The sequence below is a fragment of the Pteronotus mesoamericanus genome, unplaced genomic scaffold (genome assembly GCF_021234165.1).
Source record: "Pteronotus mesoamericanus isolate MK-2021 breed Mesoamerican mustached bat unplaced genomic scaffold, CSHL_Meso_final scaffold_165, whole genome shotgun sequence".
Taxonomy (NCBI): Eukaryota; Metazoa; Chordata; class Mammalia; order Chiroptera; family Mormoopidae; genus Pteronotus; species Pteronotus mesoamericanus.
Window position 1 is genome coordinate 8408390 of NW_026555307.1, and position 21929 is coordinate 8430318.

A 21929-nucleotide genomic window follows, 5' to 3' on the forward strand; every position below is an offset into this window, starting at 1 on the left:
AAGACAAAGAGAGAATCCTCAAGGCAGCAAGGGAGAAGGAGAAAGTAACATACAAGGGGGCCCCGATACGCCTTGGAGCTGACTTCTCAACAGAAACACTCCAAGCCAGAAGGGAATGGCAACAAATATTCCAAGCCATGAAAAGCAAGGGCCTACAGCCAAGGCTGCTCTACCCAGCTAGGCTCTCCATTAAAATAGAAGGAGAAATACGGAGTTTCCCAGACAAAAGAAAGCTAAAAGAATATATCTCTACCAAACCAGCACTCCAAGATATGCTAAGGGGACTGGTTTAAGCAGATGAAGGAAAAGAATGAGACAGAGAGGAACACAAGTACAAAGAGAAAAGATGAGTAAGTTTCTATCAGTAATATCTCTCAATGTGAATGGATTAAATGCCCCAATCAAAAGACACAGGGTAGCTGAATGGATAAGAAAACATGACCCACACATATGCTGCCTACAAGAGACCCACCTCAGAGCAAAAGACCTACACAGATTGAAAGTAAAGGGATGGAAAATAATATTCCAGGCAAATGGACATGAAAAAAAGGCTGGCGTTGCCATACTTGTATCAGACAAAGTAGATTTCAAAGCAAAGGCCATAAAGAGAGACCCAGAGGGGCACTTTATCATACTTAAAGGAAGAATCTATCAAGAAGACATCAACATTGTAAACTTATATGCTCCCAATATAGGAGCCCCCAAGTTTATAAGGAAATTGTTGGATGACTTCAAAAAAGATATAGATAGCAACACACTGATAGTAGGGGATTTCAACACCCCACTGTCAAAAATGGACAGATCTTCCAAACAAAACATTAATAAACATATCGTGGCGCTGAATGACACACTGAATCAAAGAGACTTAATTGACATATATAGAATCTTACATCCCAAAGAAGAAAAATACACATTCTTTTCAAATGCTCATGGCAGTTTTTCAAAGATAGACCACATGATAGGACACAAAGCAAGCCTCAGTAAATTCAGGAAAATTGAAATAATACCAAACTTTTTCTCAGACCACAAGGCATTGAAACTCGAAATCAAACTCAAAGAGAAACTTCAAAAACTTGGAAACTCATGGAGACTGAACAGTACACTATTAAACAATGAATGGGTCAATAATGAGATAAGAGAAGAAATCAAAAAATTTCTGGAAACAAATGAAAATGAACAGACAACTGTCCAAAACCTATGGGACACAGCAAAGGCGGTCCTGAGAGGGAAGTTCATAGCAATACAGGCTTACCTTAAAAAGATAGAAACATTTCAAATAAAAGACCTAACACTACAACTTGAAGAACTGGAGAAACAACAACAAATAAATCCCAGAGCAAGTAGAAGGAAGGAAATAGTCAAGATTAGAGCAGAACTGAATGACATAGAGACAAAAAGAACAATTCAGAGGATCAACCAATCCAGAAGCTGGTTCTTTGAAAAGATTCATAAAGTGGACAAACCTTTAAGCAGACTCATCAAGAAAAAAAGGGAGAGGACCCAAATTAATAATATCAGAAATGAAAGAGGAGAAATAACAACTGATACCACAGAAATACAAATGATTATCAGAAACTATTATGAACAATTATATGCCAAGAAATTTGAAAATCTTGATGAAATGGACAAATTTTTAGAAAAGTATAATCTTCCAACACTGAAGGAGGAAGAAACAGAAAGCTTGAACAGACCGATAACAGTTGGGGAAATTGAAGCAGTCATCAAGAAACTCCCAGCACACAAAAGCCCAGGGCCAGACGGTTTCCCAGGAGAATTTTACAAAACATTTAAGGAAGAGCTAACCCCTGTCCTTCTCAGACTATTCCAAAAAATCCAAGAGGAGGGAAGACTGCCAGACTCCTTCTATGAGGCCAGCATCACCCTGATCCCAAAACCAGATAAAGACCCTACAAGGAAAGAAAACTACAGGCCCATTTCGCTGATGAACATGGATGCTAAAATCCTCCACAAAATATTGGCAAACCGCATCCAGCAATACATTCAAAAGATTATCCATCACGATCAAGTGGGATTCATCCCAGGGATGCAGGGATGGTTCAATATACGCAAATCAGTAAACGTGATACACCACATAAATCAAAGAAAAGACAAAAACCACATGATCATCTCGATAGATGCAGAAAAAGCATTTGACAAGGTACAGCACCCATTTATGATCAAAACACTCAGCAAAATGGGAATAAATGGGGCCTTCCTCAATGTAATAAAGGCCATATATGAAAAACCTACAGCCAATATCATACTCAACGGGCAAAAACTGAAAGCTTTCCCACTAAGATCGGGAACACGACAAGGTTGTCCACTCTCACCACTTCTTTTCAACATCGTATTGGAAGTCCTAGCCACAGCGGTCAGACAAGAGAAAGATATAAAAGGCATCCAAATAGGAAAGGAGGAAGTAAAACTATCATTGTTTGCAGATGACATGATAGTGTACATAGAGGACCCTGTAGGCTCTACCAAAAAACTCCTCAACCTAATAAGTGAATTTGGCAAAACAGCAGGATACAAAGTCAACATTCAGAAATCAAAGGCGTTTCTGTACACCAGCAATGCAATAGAAGAAGAAAAAATCAGGAAAAATATACCATTCGATATAGCACGAAAAAAGATAAAGTACCTAGGGATAAATTTAACCAAAGACACAAAAGACCTGTATGCAGAAAACTATGCAACATTGAAAAAAGAAATTAAGGAAGACACAAATAAATGGAAGCATATACCGTGCACATGGATTGGAAGAATTAATATCCTTAAAATGTCCATACTACCAAAAGCAATTTATAGATTCAACGCAATCCCTATTAAGATACCAATGACGTATTTCACAGAAATAGAACAGACATTTCAAAAATTTATATGGAACCATAAACGACCTCGAATAGCCGCAGCAATTTTGAGAAAGAAACACAAAGTAGGAGGGATCACAATACCGGACATCAAACTCTACTACAAAGCCACCATACTCAAAACAATCTGGTACTGGCACAAGAACAGACCCATAGACCAGTGGAACAGAATAGAAAGCCCAGAAATAAGCCCAGGTCTCTATGGACATCTAATATTTGACAAAGGTGGCAGAAGCATAAAATGGGGCAATAACAGCCTCTTCAACAAATGGTGTTGGGAGAGCTGGATGGCTACATGCAAAAAATTGAAATTGGATCATCAGCTGACACCATACACAAAAATAAACTCAAGATGGATAAAAGACTTAAATATAAGTTGCAACACCATCAAAGTCCTAGAGGAGAACATTGGCAGGAAACTCTCAGATATCCCACGCAGCAATTTTTTCACTGATATGTCCCCTAAAGCAAGGGACATAAAGGAAAGAATAAACAAGTGGGACCTCATCAAAATAAGAAGCTTCTGCACGGCTAAAGAAAACATCAGCAAAATGAAAAGGGAGCCAACCATTTGGGAAAATATATTTGCTAATGATACATCAGATAGAGGTTTGATCTCCAAGATATACAAAGAACTCACTCGACTTTACTCCAAGAAGACAAACAATCCAATCAAAAAATGGGCGAAGGACCTGGGCAGATGCTTTTCTAAGGAGGAGATACAGAGGGCCCAGAGGCATTTGAAAGGATGCTCTGCATCACTAGCCATCAGAGAAATGCAGATCAAAACCACCATGAGGTATCACCTCACACCGGTCAGAATGGCCATCATAAACAGATCCACAAACAACAGGTGCTGGCGAGGCTGTGGAGAAAAGGGAACTCTAGTCCACTGTTGGTGGGAATGCAGACTGGTGCAGCCACTATGGAAAGCAGTGTGGAATTTCCTCAGAAAGCTGAAAATGGAACTGCCTTTTGATCCAGCGATTCCCCTGCTGGGACTATACCCTGAGAACACCAAAACGCCAATACAAAAGAACCTATGCACCCCAATGTTCATAGCAGCACAATTTACAATAGCCAAGTGTTGGAAGCAACCTAAATGCCCATCAGTAGATGACTGGATCAAAAAATTATGGTACATATACACAATGGAATACTACGCAGCAGAAAGAAAAAAGAAGTACTAAACTTTGCGACAGCATGGATGGAACTGGAGAGCATCATGCTAAGCGAAATAAGCCAGGGGGCGAAAGACAAATACCATATGATCTCACCTATAAGTGGAACCTAACCAACAATGCAAAGAAGCAAGGAAAATATGACCAGCAACACTGAAAGGAAAAGAAATCAACAGAGACAAGAGGGAAGGGGGGGGCAGGGAAAGGGAAGGGAAGGGGAAAGTCAAGGAACATATAGCAAGGACTCATGGACAAAACCAAAGGGGAAGAGCTGAGGGAGGGAAGGTGGGAGGGGGCAAGGGAAAGAGGTGGGGGGAAGGCAGAGACAAATGTATTTAAAAAGTAAATAAATTAATAAAAAAAAAATAAAAATAAAAAAATAAAAATAAAAAAAAAAAAAAGAAAAAGAAAACATTTTTGAGACAATTGAGAAATCTGATTATGGACTGGGTGTTACATGATACCAAAGAATTATTGTCAATTTGTGAGATATGATAATTGTACTGTGGTTGTGTAATAAAATTTCTATAATTTGTATTGCCACATAATGCGTTACTTAGGAGTGAAATGGTATGATGAGATTAGCTGTAAGGTATTTTAGTGACAAAAAAAGAGGTGGGGACTATATGAAGTGAATAAGGTAAAATTCTGACAATTATCGACTGTACTAGATGATACATACAAGGTATGTCAAAAGTAGGTTTACAGCTGTTCATATGGAAAATACTACAATATGATTAATAAATAATAATACAAGAGTAAACTCTGTGTTTCACATACTCACAACTGTAAACCTACTTTTGCCCCACCTTCTACATGGAGATAAATTATTTTATTTTCTACTTTTGCATACATTAAAAAAAATTTCATAATAAGATGTTTTAAATAATAGAAAAGTGATACATATTCAGTATGTAAAGTGCAAATAATATAAAGTATTATAAGTGAAAATGCAAAAGTCCTCCCTCATCATCACCCAATCCTCCTCACAGGAGGGAATCACTATGAACAATTTGGTATGTATACCAGTATGGACATTTCTATCTACATCTATACCTATATAGAGATATTTAATACTTTACTAAAATGCATGTTAACCATTTCTTTATCAAAACTATATCTTGAATATTTTACCATGTCAGTAAATTTAGATCTGTTATTCTTACTAACTGAGGCAGAGTATTCCATTGTTTGGGTATCTTGCATGGACGACTTTATTTTTACAATCCCATGTGGTTGAATATTTAGTCTGTTCCCAGTTTTTAACTATTACAGGCAATACTACAATGAAACTTTTTGGACATGCCTCTTTGTATACTTGTGGGACCATGTCCGTAGGATGATGTTTTAGAAGTAAAATTGAGAAGCAGTCTGAACAGTGGACAAGGGTGTGGGCAGTCCCGTAGGCTCCCTGGGTCCTGTTCTCAGTGCTGTCCCTAACAATTGGTGTAATCTTGGGCATATTGTTTAACTCTCTGAATGCCAGCTTTACTTCTGAAAACAGGATTAATAATAATCATATTAACTATATGACATTGTAAGAATAAGAATAAATAATATATAAGGTATTTAGAACAACTGTGAAATAATAAAAACATACATATTGGTCTCTGTTCCCAAAAAAAAAAAAAAAAAAAAAAAGATAGAAACATTTCAAATAAAAGACCTAACACTACAACTTCAAGAACTGGAGAAACAACAACAAATAAATCCCAGAGCAAGTAGAAGGAAGGAAATAGGCTGTAAATTATTTTAAAGTTAAGGTATATATAATGATTTAGACATAATATTATTGCATGCCCAATAAACTAGTGTATAGAGTAAATAGAACTTTCATATGCATTGTAAAACTAATTCATGACTTATTTATTGCTATATGCACTTTATTTCAATGGTCTGGAATCAAACTCTCATTCTTAGAGGTATGCCTATATGTATATCATAATTCATAGAAGAACCACTAAATAAAACTATATAAAGAAACATACTAATGAATTATGTAAATAAACTGAAATGGAATACTAACAAGTGTTCACAGAACTGACAGCAAAGAAAGAAGAAAAGTAGAAATAAGACACTAAAAAGCGATAGAACACAAATAATAAAATGACAGTTAAATCTTAACACCAGTAAGTGTATTAAATGTAAATTAGATAAACACACAAGTTAAGATATAAAAATGTATATTTAAATAATCAAAATGTATACAGTGTATAAGAAATTCTTCAAATAACATACATAGTTTAAAAGTAAACATACCTATTAGGATGGCTACCCTTCAAAAAAAGTGGAAAAGTATTGGTGAGAATGTGGAGAAATATAAAACTGTGCTCTGTTGGGGGAGAGAAAATTGTTAATCAAAAAGGAACCATCTTGAGTTTATTTTTGATTAACAATTTTCTCTCCCCCAACAGAGCACAGTTTTATATTTCTCCACATTCTCACCAATACTTTTCCACTTTTTAGCGAAATAAGCGAAATAAGCCAGGGGGCAAAAGACAAATACCATATGATCTCACCTATAAGCGGAACCTAACCAACAATGCAAAGACGCAAGGAAAATATGACCAGCAACACTGAAAGGAAAAGAAATCAACAGAGACAAGAGGGAAGGGGGTGCAGGGAAAGGGAAGGGAAGGGGAAAGTCAAGGAACATATAGCAAGGACTCATGGACAAAACCAAAGGGGAAGAGCTGAGGGAGGGAAGGTGGGGGGGGGCAACGGAAAGAGGTGGGGGGGAGGCAGAGACAAATGTATTTAAAAAGTAAATAAATTAAAAATAAATAAATAAATAAATAAATAAATAAATTTTAAAAAAAAGGAACCAGGTCTTAAATGTTTAGAAAATTCTAGCCTATTTTTATGCAGGGGTGGGGGGGGAAGCTTGCTTTGAAGAAAACAGTAAAGGTGTTGCCAACATAACTATTTGTAAGAATATTAGTATGAGTGTGAAGCCACTACAGCAGAAACACTATCAGTTTGAAATTAAGGGGACAGAGATGGGATCAAATAAAGAACTCTGTCAGACTCCATAGATCATACAGGACTAGGCCATAAAACTATTTGCTTGCAAGTGTGCTATTCTTCAAGACAAGGAAGAATGACCTCAAAGATTATTTAGAGATACCAGGGCTGCCTCCTCAGTTTCAAAAAAGGAGGCCATTGCTTTGGTTTAAACAGCCCAGATGGCAGCCACTACAGCCTTGCAGGTGAAGCTGTCCCAGCCTTAGGAGTGAGATGCCCCACCTGGCAGGACCTCCATCTGGCAGAACCACAGAGGCAGAACTGTTACATCAGTGGATCCAGGAGGTGAGACATTGAAATAAAGTGGATTATTCTCAATCTTGAAATGTAATAGAATTTGCCTTGCTAACTTTTGGACTTAACTTGGGACCTGTCCTGTCTTTTCTTCATTTCTTCTGATTTCTCACTTTTGGAATGGAAACATCTTTTCTATGTCTGTCTAAACATTTCTGATTTTCAAAACTGATTTTGAATGTACATAACTTAGATGTTTTCACAGGTTCACACCTGGAGAGGAATTTTGCCTCAGAATGAATCACTTCAAGTATTACATGTACCTGATTTATATGTTTAGATAAGACTTTGGACTTCACTTTTTAGATTTCATGCTGGAGCAATTTAAGACTTGTGGAACTGTTGTGATGGGGTGAATCTATTCTACATGTTGATAAGTACATAAATTTGGGGGTCAGGGGTAGAATGTTAATGATTAAATATTTGTGTTTCCACAAATTGATGTTAAAGTCCTAACTTACAATATGATGGTATGTGATGGTATATGGAAGAAAATTAGAATTAGATAATGTCATTAATATGGATATCTGTAATAGGATCAGTGTCCTTATAAAAAGAGAAAGAAATCTGGGCTTGTTCTCTATCATTAGAGGGCAGGAAGAGGGTTCTTACTAGGAACAAAATCTGCCAGCACCTTGATTTTAGACTTCCTAGTGTCCAAAACAATGAGAAATAAATGTCCATTGCTTACGTCATCCAACCTATGATATTTTGTGAGAGCAACTTGAGCTGAGAAAGGAAATTTTAAAAATTAGAAACCTGAATGTATGTTGACTTTGTATCCTGCTGTTTTGCCAAATTCATTTATTAGGCTGAGTAGTTTTTTCATGGAGTCTATAGGGTTTTCTATGTACACTATCATGTCATCTGCAAACAGTGACACCTTTACTCCCTCCTTTCCAGTTTGGATGCCTCTTATTTCTTTTTCTTGTCTGACTGCTGTGGCTAGAACCTCCAATACTATGCTGAAACAAAGTGGTGAAAGTAGACACCTTTGCCTTGTTCCTGATCTTAGTGGGAAAGCTTTTAGTTTTTGCCTGTTGAGTATGATGTTGGTTGTAGGTTTCAAAGGACCTAAACAGACAATTCTCCAAGGTGGACATACAGAGGGCCCAGAGATACATGAAAAAAATGTTCAACATCACTAGCCATTAGAGAGAAGCAAATTAAAACCACAATGAGATACTACTTTACACCTGTCAGAATGGCCATCATTAATAAATCAACAAACAAGTGCTGGTGAGGTTGTGGAGAAAAAGGAATCCTAGCACATTGTTAGTGGAAATGCAGACTGGTGAAGCCACTGTGGAAAACAGTATGGAATATCCTCAAAAAACTTAAAATGGAACTGCCTTTTGATGTAGCAATCCCACTACTGGGACTATAACCCTAAGAATCCTGAATCATCAATTCAAAAGAACCTATGGACCCCAAAGTTCATAGCAGTGTTATTTACAATAGCCAAGTGCTGGGAACAGCCTAAGAGCCCTTCAGTAAATGAGTGGGTCATAAAACTGGTACATTTACACAATGGAATACTATGCAACAGAAAGGAAGAAGGAACTCCTACCCTTCATGACAGCATTGATGGAACTGGAGAGCATTATGCAAAGTGAAATAAGCTGGCAGTAAAAGAAAAATATCATATAATCTGACCTATAAGTGGAGGGTAATCAACCAAACAAACAAGCAAGCAAAACAAAACCAGAGACTTGGAAATAAGGAAAAAACTGACAGTGACCAGAGGCGCAGGTGGAAGGGGTTGATGGGGGAAAGAAGGGGAAGGGGCAAGCAAAGGAATACGAATTGAGGACTCATGAGCATGGACAATGGGTGGGGATTGACTGTGGGAGTGGGCAGGGACTGGGTAGGGGTGAACAATAAGGAAAAAGGTGGGACAACTGTAACTGAACAACTACAAATTTTAAAAAATTAAAAAACAAACCAAACAACAACACTGGAAAAAAGAAATATGAATGAAAATGAAAAAGTACATATGAAAATTTGTGGTGTGCAGCTAAAGAAGTGCTGAGAGGAATTTTATAGTGCTAATTACTTAATTAGACAAGTAGAAAGGTCTTATAGAAGTTACCTAAGTTCCTATATCAAGAAAATAAATACAAGTAAAATAAAACCAAAGCCAGAAGTAGGAGATAATAACAATAGTGAAGATCAAAAAATTTAAAAAACAGGATTAATTGAACAATTAATACACAAACTGTTTCCTTAAATTATATTCAGCAAAATTGATATCTGTATTCAAAATAACAAAGATAAAAAAAGAAGATACAAATCTTAACATCAGGAATGAAATGGTGATATAAATATTGTGCAAGTAATGAAATATAATAGTGTTGTGGTAAGCAGAAAAATGACTACCCCAGAATGTCTGTGCCCTGATCTCTAGAATGTTTGTGAATATGTTGCATTACATGGGAAATAAGAAATGATAACAGGTGAAGCAAATTTTGCTTATAAGCTGATTTTAAAATAGAGACATTATCCTGGATTTTCCAGGTGGTCCTCCCAAAGTCACAAATGTGCTTAAAAAGTGGAAAAAGACAGAAAAGGAGGTTAAAGTGATGTGATACGGAGTAACATTGGTAAAATGGCAGACTAAAAAGCACTAAGCTTCTCATTCATTCTTTTCTATAAATCGTATTGGAAAAACTCAATATCCTTATGAAAAAGAAATGTTGGACCATTTTACATTATACCATATACCAAAATTAACTCTAAATGGATACAGACCTATACATATGAAGTAAGATTGTAAAACTCTTTAAAAGAAAACATAAGAAGAATCTTCATGACAAGTGATTTGGCAATGCTATCTTTGATATAATATAACATTAAAAGCAGTCAAAAAAGGAAAAAAATATATATATTGGACTTAATGAAAATTAAAAGCTTTTGTGCATCAAAGTCTTTCACACTATCAGTAGTTTTATACTATCAACAGAGTGAAAATGAAAACCAAAGAATGGGAGAAAATATTTGCAAATCATATCTGATGAAGGATTAATATTCAGAATATGTAACAATAAATAATAATAATAATAAATACCTAAAACTCATCAACAAAAAACCCAATTTAAAAATGGACAATGATATTAAATAGTCCTTTGCACAAAATACACATGAAAAGGTGCTCAGCATAACAAATAATTAGAGGAATGTAAGTAAAAATCACAATAATATACCACTAAACACCTTTAGGATGAATTCTTTTAAGTCAAAACTAAATAAGAAGCATTGGTGAGGATGTGGAGAAATTGGAAGCATTGCTACAGAGAATGTAAAATGGTACAAGCACTGCAAAAAAATGTTTAACAGTTCCTCAATACATTAAACATAAAATTACCATCTGTACTAGCAATTCCACTTCTGGTTATAAAACCCCCCAAAAACTGAAAGACTCATGTTCATAGAGTATTCTTGACAACAGCCAAAGATGGAAGCACCATAAGTGTCATTGACAAAAGTATCAATAAACAAAATGTGGTGTATACACATTCTGGAATAATAGTAAATAATGGGATATTATTTAAAATAAAAACAAAGGGGGAGAATAAAGATGGCGGAGGAGTGAGTGGAAGTTACACTGACCTCCTCCCAGGACCAAACTGGAATTACAACTAAATTGTGGAGAAATCAGCTGGAACAAAACTGAACAATAGCAAGAGAGGAAACTTGTAACCTTGGATACAGAAGAATCAGCTTTAGCACAATCAAACTGGTAAGGAGTGCAGTACAGACCTGAGAAAGTGGGTGGCAGTACCAGAGGGATATTGAAATGGCCAGTTGGATCCCCCTGAGAAGAGCAGGGTCTAAACCGAGAGCGGGGACCTCTAGCCCACAGCACCAGAGCCCAAAAAGTACACAGAAAACAACCAGAGACAGGTGGCTGGAGATGCAAAGAACTGTCTCAAGGGCCAATGTAGAAATGTTTATTTGCAGCCACTTACCCTGGTCTCTGGCAAAGGTCAGGCAAAGTGGGCTAGAGATGCCTGAGGAGAGACTGGGGAAGAAGGTTTTGGGGAGACAACTGAGAGTAGCCCGTGGGATCTTAGTGCTGACTTATCTCTCATGCGGCAGCAGCTATCTTAGTCAGGTAGAGACCACTCCTCCTGAGCGGCACCAGTGTCAAAGGACGCAATAGCCCCACCCCCAGGTGGGACTCCACCCCACCCTGTGCTGTCTAAGCTGCCTGCTGAGTTGAGAGTGGCAACCACAGGCAGTAGATCTCTGGCTAAAGGGGATGCAGAGAGGCCTGGAGACACTTGAGGAGAAACTGGGGATGAAGACTTTAGGGAGAGAACAGAGTGAGTAGCCAGGGTGATCCCAGTGCAGACTCTTCCCCAATATGGCAGCACTGTGAGGGGACCCAATAACTTTGCACCCAGGAGGCACTCCGCCCTGCCCTTAGCTGTCTAAGGCAGCCTGCTGAGTGCAGAGTGACTAGATTAACAGCTGAAGGAGACAGCCACAAACAGTAGATTTCTGGAAGTCTAGAACAGACTGCCTAAGATGAGATAGGGTCAACATCTGACATCATAAGAGGCAAAGCCAGAAAGTAAAAGCAGCGGTCTCTACCCATAGAAGTTAACAGCACAAAGTGAGGAAATCAAGACAGATCAGTTTAAGAATCAGAAGCAAAAGAGAAGAGTCTCACAAAAAATGGGAAGACAAAGAAATATACCCCACTCGAAGGGAAAGGAGCAATCCCCACAAAGAGAATTAAATGAAATAGAGGCAAGCAAACTATCAGTTATGGAGTTCCAAACAACGGTTCTAAGGAAGCTCAATGAGCTGAGTGAGTTCAGAGAGAATTACCAAAATCTACAGGGAAACTATAAGGTACTTACTGCAAACTATAGCAGCATGAAAAAGCCATAGAAACTATAAGAGACAAGAGGAAATGAAGAATACACTTTCTGAATTGAAGAACACAGTAGAAGGAATCAAAAGCATGTTAGATGAAGCACAGGATTGAATCAGTGAGCTGGAGGACAAGGTAGAAAAAATTCCCAGAAAGAGCAAGAAAATGAAAAAAGACTAAAAAAGAATGAAGAGGCATTTAGGGAAATGCAGGACAACCTGAAATGTAATAATATCCATACAATAGGGATACCAGAAGGAGAAGAGGATGAGGAAGGGATAGAGAACCTGTTTGAAAAAGTCATGATGGAAAACTGCCCTAGTTGGAGTAGAGAAAAAGTCACACAAGTCCAGGAAGCACAGAGAGTCCCATTCAAGAGGAACCCAGTGAGGCCCACTCCAAGACACATCATCATTAAAATGACAAATATCAAAGACAAACAGAGAACCCTAGAGGAAGCAAGGGAGAAAGAAGTAGTAAGATATAAGGGAGCCCCATTATGGCTAGCATCTGATTTCTCAACAGAAACGCTGCAAGCCAGAAGGGAATGGCAAGATATAGTCCAAGTAATGCATAGCAAAGGCCTGCAACCAAGACTACTGTACCCAGCAAAGGTCCCAATTAAAATGAAAGATGAAACAAGGAATTTCCCAGACATAAGAGGGCTAAAAGAGTACACCTCCACCAAACCAGCACTGCAAAATATGCTAAAGGGACTGCTTTAGGACGAAAAAAAAAAGAGTCTATGAATACCCAGTTCCTTTCACAGTCACCAATACTTGATATTACCAATATATTTTAATACTTAATCTGATTGTGACAATAATGTGTTATTTTAATTGTTCATTTATTTTGTGTTGAAACTAAACCTGTTTTTGTATATTTATTGCCTATTTCTATTATTTTTTTAAAAAAACTTTAAATGACTTTTTGATATTATTTATCCATTTATCGATTAAAAGCTTGTAGAGTTTTTTCCCCTTAAAAAACAAAAACAAACAACAACAACCAAAAAAAGACGACTATTAACCCTCTTTTAGATGTGTGGCAAGTACTTTCCAATTCTATTTCTTGTCCTTTAACTTTTTTAATATGTAGATTGTTATATAGTCTTAAATGTTTAATGTAGTCATATTGTCAATATTTTATTTTATAGCTTCTGGGTTTGAATATTTTACTTCAGGTTGAGAAAAATATTAGTTTGTATTTTCTCCAAAACTCCTTAGATTGTACATATTGACTTTTATCTCACCTGAGTATTTCTTGTATAAAGTGTGAATTAGGGCTCTATATTTGTTTTCTTTCAAGTACTAGTGGTCCATGCACTTTATTTGTTGACTAAGTCTTATTTTCCTCATTGATTTGAAATATCAATTTAGTCATGTATTACACTGTTAGATATATACATTTGTCTCTAGAATGCTCATTATATTTCATTGATCTACTTGATTATTTCTGTGCTGGTGTATGTTGTTTTAATTGCTGAGACTTTATAGTGGTTTTAAATTTTTTAATATTTTATAATTGATTTTGACATTTAAAAAAATAAATAAATAAGTGCATTTAAAAAGAGAAAGAAAGAAAAAAGGAAGGAAAGAAAGAAAGAAAGAAGAAGAAAGAAAAATCTCCTACCTTTTGTGACAACATGTATGGAACTGGAGAATATTATGCTAAGTAAAATAAGCCAGTTGGTGAAAGGCAAATACCATATGATCTCATCTATTAGTGGAATCTATTTAACAAAATAAACTAACGAACAAAATAAACGACAGGCATTGAAACATGGAACAGACTGAAAGTGGCCAGAAGGGATGGGGAAAGAGGACAATGGTGGAAAGAAGGGGAAAGGACTAGAGAAACAACATGTATGAATGACCCATGGACATGGACAACAGAGTGGGAATTGACTGTGGGAGCGGGAGGTGGGGGTAGGATGGGTAGATGGGAGTAAAGGGGTAAAAATTGAGACAACTGTAATAGAATAAACATAATATAAAAAATTTTCAAAATAATACAAAAGGGATTTTACCCTCCCCCTCAAAAAAGAAAAATATACAGGGAACCAAGAGTGAAGGAAAGGAAACTGGGACTCAAAATAACGATTTGGAACAAAAGGAACAAATAAAACCAGTACAGAATGAAGAAACAATAATTCAAAAAAAATTAGGAGAGGCTTAGGAACCTCTGGGACAATTTAAACATTCTAGCATCCAAATCATAGGGGTGCCAGAAGGATAAGAGGAAGAGTGAGAAATTTAGAACTTATTTGAAAAAAAGTAGTGAAGGAAAACTTGCCCAATCTTGCAAAGGAAGTAGACTTCCAGGAAGTCCAGGAAGCCTAGAGAGTCCCAAAGAAGTTGAACCCAAGGAAGCATACACCAAAGCACATCATAATTACATTACCCAAGGGTTAAATAAAAGGAGAGAATCTTAAAAGCAGCAAGAGAAAAGGAGATAGTTACCTACAAAGGAGTTCCCATAAGACTATCAGCTGATTTCTCAAAGAAAAGCTTACAGGTAAGAAGGGGCTGGAAAGAAGTATTCAAAGTTATGAAAGACAAGAACCTCCATCCAAGATTATTCTACACAGCAAAGCTATCATTTAGAATGGAAGGGCAGATCAAGCCCTTCCCAGATAAGGTCAAGTTAAAGGAGTTCATCATCACCAAGCCCTTATATGAAATGTTAAAGGGACTTACCTAATATCAACAGTAGAAAAATGACAAACTCACAACTATCAACAACTGAACCTAAAACAAAAACAAAAACTAAGCAAACAACTAGAACAGGAACAGAATTGCAGAAATGGAGATCACATGGAGGGCTATCAGTGGGCAGGCAGAGGGGGAAGAATGAAAGGAAAGGTACAGGTAATAAGAAGCATAAATAGTAGGTACAAAATGGACAGGGGGAGGTTGAGAATAGTAAAGGGACTGAAGAAACCAAAGAACTTATATGTACAACCCATGGACATGAAATAAGGGAGGCAGGGAATGCTGGTGGGAGGGGGGAGGGGGGATGTAGAGCAGAGGAAAATAGAGGGGAGAAAAAAAAGGAACAACTTCAATAGCACAATCAATAAAATATACTTTAAAAAAGTTTCTGGAAACATTGAAAATGAACACAGAGCAGCCCAAAATATATGGTACACAGAAAAGGCTGTCCTGAGAGGGAAGTTCATAGCAATACAGGCCTACCTAAAATGATAGAAAATTTTCAAATAAACAACCTAATCTGATAACTACAAGAACTGTAGGAACAACAAGAAGCAAAGCCGGAACTAGAAGGAAATAAATAATCAAGATCAGAACAGAATTAAATGACATAGAGTCTAAAAGAACAATCCAAATGATCAATAAATACAGGAGTTGGTTCTTTGAAAAGATAAACAAAATTGACAAAACTTTAACCATGCCCATCAAGAGAAAAAGAGAGAGAGCCCAAATAAATATAATCAGAAACAAAAGAGGAAAATTACAACTGATACCAGAGAAATAGAATCATAAGACATCACTATGAACAACTATATGCCCAGATATATAACAACCTGTGATAAATGGACAAATTTCAAAAGACATATAATCTCCCAAAACTGAAACAAGAAGAAACAGAATGCCTAAATACACAGATGTCAGCTAATGAAATTGAAGCAGTAATCAGAAAACTCCCTGCACACAAAAGCCATCGACTGGACGGCTTCACAGGAGTATTTTATAAAACATTTAAGGAAGAGCTAACTCCTTTGATGCTCAAACTATTCCAAAAAGCCCAAGAAGAGGGAAAACTTTGAAACTTTTTATGAGGCTAGCATCACATTAATTCCAAAGCCAGATAAAGGCACAACCAAGAAAGAAAACTATAGGCCAATATTGCTGATGAACATTGATGCTAAAATCCTCAACAAAATATTGGAAAATTGCATCCAGCAATACATTAAAAAGATCATACACCATGATCAATTGGGATTCATCCCAGGGATGCAAGCCTGGTACAATATTTGCAAATCAATTCACATAATACATCATATAAAGAAAGGGCAAAACAACAATCACATGATTATATCAATAGATGTGGAAAAAGCATTTGGTAAGCTACAGCATCTATTTATGATAAAAACAATCTAAAGTAGGAGTATACAGAGCATACCTCAACATAATACAGGCCATATACAAGAAACCTACAGCCAGTATCACACACAATGGGAAAAAACTAAAAGCTTTCCCACTAAGATCTGGAACAACACAAGGATATCCACTTTTACCACTACTATTTAACACAGTATTGGAAGTCCCAGCAACAGTGATCAGACAAGAAAAAGAAATAAAGGGCATCCAAATTGAAAAGGAGGAAGTAAAACTGTCACTGTTTGCAGATGACATGATAGTGTACATAGTTTTTGTATGCCAACAACAAAATATCAGAATCAAAAATCAGGGGGAAAAAATCCCATTTGCTATAGCAACAAGAAAAATAAAGTACCTAGGATAAACCTAACCAAGGGAGTAAAAGACCTATACTCAGAAAACTGCACAACAGTGAAAAAAGAATTAAAAAAGAATTAAGGATGACACAAATAAATGTAAGTATATACCCTGTTCATGGATTGGAAGAATTAGCATCGTCAAAATGTCCATATTACCCCAAACAATGTATAGATACCATGCAATCTCTATTAAGATACCAGTGACATATTTCACAGAAATAGAAAAAACATTTCAAAAATTTATATGGAACCATAAATGCCCCAAATAGCATCAGCAATTTTGAGAATGGAAAAAGTAGGAGGGATCACAATATCTGATATCAAACTACATTACAAGGCCACTGTAATCAAAACAATCTGGTCTTAGCATAATAATAAACATAGATCAATGGAACAAAATAGACAGCCCAGGAATAAATCCAAGTCTCTATGGTCGTTTACTATTTGACAAAGTGGTGCCCTGACTGGTGTGGCTCCATGGATTGAGTGCTGTCCTGTGAACCAAAGCATCACCATTTCAATTCGCAGTGCAGGGCACATGCCTGGTTACAGACCTGGTCCCCAGTAGGGGTCATGTGAGATGCAACTACACACTGATGTTTCTCTCCCTGTCTTTCTCCCTTCCTTCCCCTCTCTAAAACTAAATAAAATCTTAAAAAAATTTTTTTAGTATATTTGACAAAGAGAGCAGGAGCATCAAATGGAGTAAAAATAACCTGTTCAAGAAGTGGTATTGTGAGATCTGGACAGCTACATACAAAAAAATGGAACTCGGCCACCAGCTTACACCATACACAAAAATAAACTCAAGGTGGATAAAACACTGAAGTATAAGTCACAACACCATAAAGATCCTAGAGGAGAACATAGGCAGGAAAATCTCAGATATTTCATGCAACAATATTTTCACCAATATGTTCCCTAGGGCAAGGGACATAAAGGAAAAAATAAGTAAATGGTATTTCATCAAATTAAAAAGCTTCTCTGCACAGCTAAAGAAAACATCATCCATTTGGGAAAATATATTTGCCACTGGTACTGCAGACAAGGGTTTGATCTCCAAAATATATAAAGAACTCACACAATTTCACTACAGGAAGAAAACAACCCAATTTAAAAAGGGGCGAACACTTCTCCAAGGAGGAAATACAGAGAGGGCCCAGAGATACTTGAAAAAATGCTATACAAGTAACATGTATAAAGTACAAAGCCAAAGGGGGTAGGATCAAAAGTGGGAGGCGGGGATTGGTGGGCTGGGGATAGTTGTGGGGAGAAAATGGAGCCTAATATACTTGAACAACGGTAAAGAAAAACTTAAAAAAAAAAAATGCTTTCTATGTGTCCCGTAGACTTTGCATTGTTTTGTGTTCATTTTCATTTTTTTCCTAGGTATTTTTTTCCTTTATGTCATTGTTAACCCATTTTTTTTGTTTAATAACACATTATTTAGCCTTTAAGTTCTTGAGTGTTTTTTATGTTTTTGTAATTGATTTCTAGTTTTATGCCATTGTGATATGAGAAGATGCTTGATATGATTTCAGTCTTCTTGAATTTAAGACTGATTTTGTGTCCTAACATGTCATCTATCTTTGAGAAATGTTCAATGAGCTCTTGAGAAAAATGTATATTCTGCTGTTTTGGGATGAAATGTTCTTTAACTATCAACTAACGTCATTTGATCTAACATGTCATTTAAGGTCACTGTTTTCATGGTGGTTTTTTGTCTGGATGATCTATATATGATGACAGTGGGGTGTTAAAACCTACTGTCATTGTATTGATGTCAATCTCTCCCTTAATGTCCATGAAGATTTTCTTTATATATTTAGGTGCTCCTATATGGGGTATATATATGTGTATAAGGGCTGTATTCTCTTGTGGATCTATCCCTTTAGTATTATTTAGTGACCTTCTTTGTCTTTTATGGCCTTTGTTTTGAAGTCTATTTTGTCAGATATAAGTATTGCTACCCCAGATTTTTTTTCCATTTCCATTGGCATAGAATTTTTTTACCCCTTTACTTTCAGTCTCTGTGAATCTTTTTTTCACAGGTGGGTCTCTTGTAGACAGCAAATACATGTTTTCTTATTTATTTAGCTACCCTATGGCTGTAGATTGGAACACTTAATCATTTATATTTAAGGTTATTGTTAGTTGATACTTGTTTATTGCCATTTTTTTTTTATTGTTCTAGTACAGTCGTCTCCATTTTCCTGCCACCTCTCTCTGTTTTGTCGTCTTCTTAAAGGCCTCCCTTTAAATTTCTTGCAACACTGGTTTGGTAGTAATGAACTCATTTAGCCTCTTCGTTTTTGTGTTGGAAGTTCTTCATTTTGCCTTCAATTTTAAATGATAGCCTTGCTGGATAGAGTAGTCTTGGTTGCAGTTCCTGGCTTTCCCTTACTTTAAATACTTCATGTCAATCCATCCTGTCATGAAGTGTTTCTGTTGAAAAATCACCTGACACCTGTATGGGAATTCCCTTGTAGGTAAACTACCATCTTTCTATGCTGCATTAAGACTCTCTCTTTGTCTTTAACTTTTGCTATTTTAATTATGATGTGTCTTGATGTGGGCCTTTTGGGTTCATCTTGATTGGGACTCTGATTTTTTAATGTTTGTGACTTTTTCCTTTATTGGGTTAGGTAACTTTTCTGCCATTCTTTCTTTTATTTTTAAGTTTTAGTTTATTAATCCACTAATGAAAAATCTGAAAAATTACCACAGATACAATGACTGACTAATATATACTCCTTCTATCCTGTCTCCAGCTCACTTTTTGCCAGCACCAACATCGGCCTTTGCAGTCACCCTGGCTTTCTTCATTCTGTACTTGTGTTCCTTTCTCCATTTTCTTTAGAATTTCTTCTTATGTAGTCTATGTATTACAAGTCTATGTTTGGGTTCATTTTTATTTGCATAATCCAAGGAATAATAAATTATGCCAAAGCCAGTTGACTTGCCACCACTACTGTGGGTTCTGAAGCCAAACACAGAGAGGATATCTGGTGTGGTCTTATACATTTTGGCTAGTTTTTTCTGAATATCTGTCTTCGGTATTGTTGCCTTCCCAGGGTGAAAAACATCAATGACCATTTGCTTCTGCTTGTCATCTGTTGGTAATGAACTTCCTGGTTTGGACAGTTACTGTGTCATTCATACTGGCAGCCAATCTTCAAGCAGCCAAGAGGGAAAAAATCTCCCATTATTTTTTAAAACAGGTTCTCTATTTCTTGTTCACTTTCTTCTCCTTATGGACCCTTATGATGTGGATGTTATGTATTATGTTGTCCCAGAGTTCTCTTTCACTATCCATGTTCTTTTTTAGTATTTTTATTTTTGCTGTTCTGATTGGGTGTTCTTTTCTACCTTGTCTTCCAGATCACCGATTCAATCATCTGCTTCATCCAACATACATCTTATTCCTTCCAGTGTATTCTTAATGTCAGATATGCTATTGTTCATTTACTATTGGTCCTTTTTAATGGATTTTATGTCCTTTATCATAATGCTATAGTTCTCACTAAGTACCTTGAGCATCCTTATAACCAGTATTTTGAACGCTGTATCTTATACATTGCTTGTCTCCATTTCATTTACCTCTTTTTTTGGAGATTCCTCTTGTTCTTTCATTTAAGGCCTGTTTATTTGTCTCCCCATTTTGGCTGTCTCTTTGTGTTCATCTCTATGTATTAGAGAGGCCTATTATGGCTCCCAGTCTTTTGGGGTGTCTTTATTTAGTAAGTGTCCTGTGGGAACCATTGGTGTCATCTGCTTGATCTCCTGAGCTGGGTGCTCTAGGAATATCACTGTATTGGATTTGATGGGACTTCCTATTTTAATTGAATTTTGATTGCTGTTCACTGTTCAAACATGGGATCAGCCTTCAGGATGGCTACCAGTGAGATCACAGCATGTAAATGCTGTGTAGGTGCTGACCAAAATTTTTTTTAAATAATGAAAATATATATATGAGGTCTGTCTGGTAAAAGCCAAACTATTTATTTTGCTTTATTTACTTTTTTATTTTTTAACTAATAAATCATGTTTATTCTAGTAGAGTTGTCTCAATTTTCCCCCCTTTACCCCCCTCCACCCATTCCACCCCCACCCCTCACTCCCACAGTCTATTCCCACTGTTGTCCATGTCCATGGGTCATTCATATATGTTCTTTCTCTAGTCCTTTGCCTTTCTTTCCACCATTGCCCTCTTTCCCCCTCCCCTCTGGTCACTTTCAGTCTGCTCCATGTTTCCATGCCTGTGGTTTATTTTGTTCATTAGTTTATTTTGTTGAATAAAGTCCACTTATAGGTGAGATCATTTGGTATTTGTCTTTCATCAACTGGCTTATTTCACTTAGCTTAATATTCTCCAGTTTCATCCATGTTGTTACAAAAAGTAGGAGTTCCATCTCTCTCTCATTCTTTCTTTCTTTCCTAAATGCAGATTGATTGATTTTATTTTTTTATTTGTCAAAGTTAATTATATTTAAAAAATTTAAAGCAATTCTAAAGGCTCAGCAATTAAAACATGACACCAGCACCAAAATAATGAAATAGATCAATGAAATATAATGAACATTCTAGAAACAAACGTATGTATCTGTCTAAGAATATATGATTAAGTTGATATTTCAAGTCAATGGATAAAATAAGGCTTATTCAACAAATAAGGTGCATGGACCACTATTACTTGAAATAAAATAAATTAGAGCCCTATTTCACACATTATAGAAGAAATATTCAGTTGAGTTAAAAATCAATACATAGAATCTAAGGAGTTTTAGAACAAAATAGAACTAATATTTTTCATGACCTGAAGTAAAATATTCAAACCCAGAAGCTATAAAGTATATATGGACAATATGACTATATTAAACATTTAACTATATATTAATGTACTTACAAAAAAAAGTGAAAGGACAAGGAATAGAATAGAAAAGTATTTGCAACACATCTAAAACATGGTTAATAGGTTTTTTAAAAAGTTCTACAAATCTTTAAATCTTTTATAAATCTTTAATAAATGGATAAAGAATACCAAAAAGTCATTTAAAACTTTTTTAAAAAAAATAACAAATAGGAAAGAAATGTACTAACACAGGTTTAATTTCAACAAGTAATAAAGGAACAATTAAAATAACATCATTGTAACAATCAGATTAATACATATTAAAAATATTGGTAATATCAAC

The 21929-nt window shown here is 36.1% G+C and overlaps 1 pseudogene; it reads right to left on the bottom strand.

Moving 5' to 3' along the window:
• Window positions 1-19506: 19506 nt before the first annotated feature.
• On the bottom strand, window positions 19507-19894 carry LOC129083111 (40S ribosomal protein S24-like; annotated as a pseudogene).
• Between the last annotated feature and the right edge of the window lie 2035 nt (window positions 19895-21929).